The sequence below is a fragment of the Psammomys obesus genome, unplaced genomic scaffold (genome assembly GCF_907164565.1).
Source record: "Psammomys obesus unplaced genomic scaffold, mPsaObe1.curated_primary_1811, whole genome shotgun sequence".
Classification (NCBI taxonomy): domain Eukaryota; kingdom Metazoa; phylum Chordata; class Mammalia; order Rodentia; family Muridae; genus Psammomys; species Psammomys obesus.
Window position 1 is genome coordinate 11,275,096 of NW_026596134.1, and position 3,534 is coordinate 11,278,629.

Consider the following 3,534-nt stretch of genomic DNA (forward strand, 5'->3'; position numbering starts at 1 on the left):
CTTCAGGCTTGTAGACAAGTGCCTCTACCTGCTGAGTATACACGAGGATGATTGAGTATGTTTTTTAAATTCTTGTTTAACTTGTGATTATGCCCTTCTTTTGATTTTTAATTTTTTTACTAGCATGGGCTGAGGTTTGTCTAATAATCTTTGTTAAATGAAATATCACAAATCAACTAGTATTGTCAGGTGATAATGATTAAGCAATTTGGAATAGTGCAATAATAAAGGGGGAATCATAATGCCTGGAAGAAACATCAGCTGCAGTGACTTCAGGGGTGGCTCTCACTCCCTGTAATAATTGTCCTACCTCTTTGATTTTTTTTTTTCTAGAACTGAATCTGGGGCCTTGTACATACAAAGCTCCACCAGTGAGCTACATCCCTAGCCCTACTTCCTTGACATAAAAATATATATTTATTATTGGCCCTATAATTATTGTGGTGGTATTATTTAACCCACCAGCATAAATAACAACACACAGACACCTATTTACATTGGGCTGGGCAGATATTTCTACCTATGCTATCTCAATAACCTCACCATCCATCTCCCATCCCCCATCCAATGCCATCGCCTTAACCATTCCTCTCTCGGGTACCTTTCATCCATAATCCTAAGATATTTGCCTGTATTTTTTTATCTTGGTGTTTTCTTCATCCGCACCATCCTTGGAGTCCTTCCTCCCGGGCCGTGTGGTTCCTTCTCCACACTGACCTATCCTGGCATCCTCCTGCCTCCTCTCTTCCAGTCTCTCTCTCTCTCTCCTGTTCAGCTATAGGCTGTATAATCAGCCAATCAGGTAGGCTTACACAACACAAAGATAGGTGTATTCAGGCAGTAATCAGATCTTGAGGACCAGTAATTAGCATCAAAATATAAGCTTCAGACCAACCTCCACACCAACAGGCATGGTATTTGAGGCCATCCTGGTCTACATAGTGTTCCAGACAGGCCCGAGCTACAAAGTGAGACCCTGTCTCAAAAAAAAAAAAAAAAAAAAAAAAAAAAAAGCAGCAAAGTATATAGTTCTCTATTTGGGGTAAACAGTTCAGCGGTACATATTCTCATGGTTGGGCATCACCATCATCTACCCTCAGGTGTTCATCTTGCAAAACTGAAGCTCTAAGGCCATTCAACCGTAACTCCCCATTATCCTGACCATGGTGTGCGCATATTTTTCTCCTACAGAGAAAAATTTTTCTCCTGTGTCTATGAATTTGACTACTCATGAACCTCATACAAGTAGGACTATACAGCCTTTCTGTGGTTGGCATATTTCACTTATTGTGATGTTTTCAAGATCATCCATGTCAGACCATGTGCCAGAATGTCTTAAAGGTTAAATAACACCCTAGTGTGTACACACACACACACACACACACACACACACACAATACAAATTCACCATACATACACCACTCGTTTTTCCTTCCACCCATTAATAGACACTTGCCTCCATAAAGATAGGGGTTTAACTGCTTTAAATAATATCCTATGAACATAAGTATGCAAATATCTACAGGAGTACCTACTTTCAATTCTTGGGGGCATTTACTCAAGAGAGAAATTGCTAAATAATATTGTAATTCCACTTTCAATATTTGACAAAATGATATACTGTGTCTTACCATTTTAAATTGTCTTTGTTGTTTATTTGTTTCTGGGTTTTGATGTGCAGACTTCTTTCATTCAATCTTAATCATGTTGTAGGCTTTCATTAGGATTTCTTCTTGGATCATCCAGTCGGGTTGAATAATTTTGTTTCTACCAAAGACCTGCAAAGCTCCTCAAACAATAGAGATGTGACTTCCAGGATTTTGAAATCCTCTCATATAGAGCTTTGAACATTATAGACATCAAACCTGAGGACAAATCACAAGACTACACTTCTCTCATTGTCATAGTCACTTCTCTATTGCCATGACAAAACACCATGACTAAGACAACGTACAACTATTTAAATGGGGCACACAGCTCCAGAGGGTAGGAGAATCCATGGCCATTGTGGCAAAGAACTTGGCAGCAAGTAGGCAGGCAGGGCTCTGAAGAAGTAGCTTTAAGAACTTACCTATTATCTATGAGAGAGAGAGAGAACTGGGAATGATGTGGGCTTTTGAAACCCCAAAGCCTACCCCTAGAGTTAACACTTCCAACAAGACCACACCTTCTAATCCTTCCCAAATATTTCCATGAAACATATGAGCCTGGGGCCATTCTCATTTAAACCACAATCCACTTCCCAGCCCCAAAGGATTTGGCTACATCACAATGCAAAATGAATTTAGTCCAACTTCAAAGCTCCTCAGTCTTTCAGTTTCAAGACCGTTTAAAATTCCAAAGTCCAAAATCTTTTCTAAGACTCAAGGCAGATCTCTTCACTGTTACCCCCTGTAAAATAAAAAAGCAAATTACACACTCCCAGCATACAATGGTGCTGAATATACATTACATTCCAAAAAGGAGGCATAGGGGCATAGTGAAGAAATAGTGGATTAAAGCAAGTCTAAAAGCCAACAGGACAAACTCCCAAATCCTGTAACTGCATGTCTGATATCAAAGGGCTTAGATGGCTTCCAGCTTTGCTGCCTGCAACACACTTCTCTCTCACGGCTGTTCCACCCCCTGTCCGAAGCTCTTCCTGGCAGAGATCCCATGATCCTGGCATCTCCAACATCTTGGGGCTTCCAGTGCAATTCAAGCTTTATCTTAACTCAATGGCCTCTCTAGATCTCTCTAGACTTTCCTGCCAACCCCCTGGCCTCAGTGGCTTTCCTTAACCTATCGAGAAAGAGTCCACAGCCACTTTTGCTCTGTATCCGTCATAACTGTAAAGCCAGAATCAAGTGGCCAGTGCTGTCAACTTAATGCTGCCTGCTTAGTATGGAATCTGGCATAAACTTTGATTCGTGGATGGTTTTCTTTTTGGAATAAGCTTTGCTTTGCTTTAGGAGCAGAATATTTCTCAGGCATTTCCTTTTTACAAGTTGAAAACTTAGCTGGGTGGGGTCTTGCCCAGAGAGCATCACTCCCTTTATTCTATTCCGTTTCACATTGGGTCTTTCTTTAAACTTCCCATCTCTGGGCACAAGTCTCAGCTCCAAGGTTACATTCTCTGCTGTTTTATTGTTGTTGTTTTTGTTTTTCTCTCCTCAAACTGAATTTTGTATTTCTTTTTGTTCTGCTGGCTCTTTTTCATTGTACATCTGCCTAAAAGTGATCATTGTTGACCAGGTGGCAATACTAGGCTGCCTTGAAGTCTCCTCTGCCAAGTCCAAAACTTTTCAGTTTAGCCTCAGGCAGATTCTTAGGACAAGGACAAAAAACAGCCCCATTCTTTGCCAAAGCTTCACAGAAATGATCTCTATCCCTGTTGTTAATATTGTTCTCCTCTGAAATCTCTTGAGCTGGGTCTCCATAGTCCACACATTCTCAGCACTACTCTTTCAAGCTCTTACTAGTATCTTAGTATTTCTTTTCTTTTCTTTTCCTTCCTTCCTTCCTTCCTTCCTTCCTTCCTTCCTTCCTTCCTTC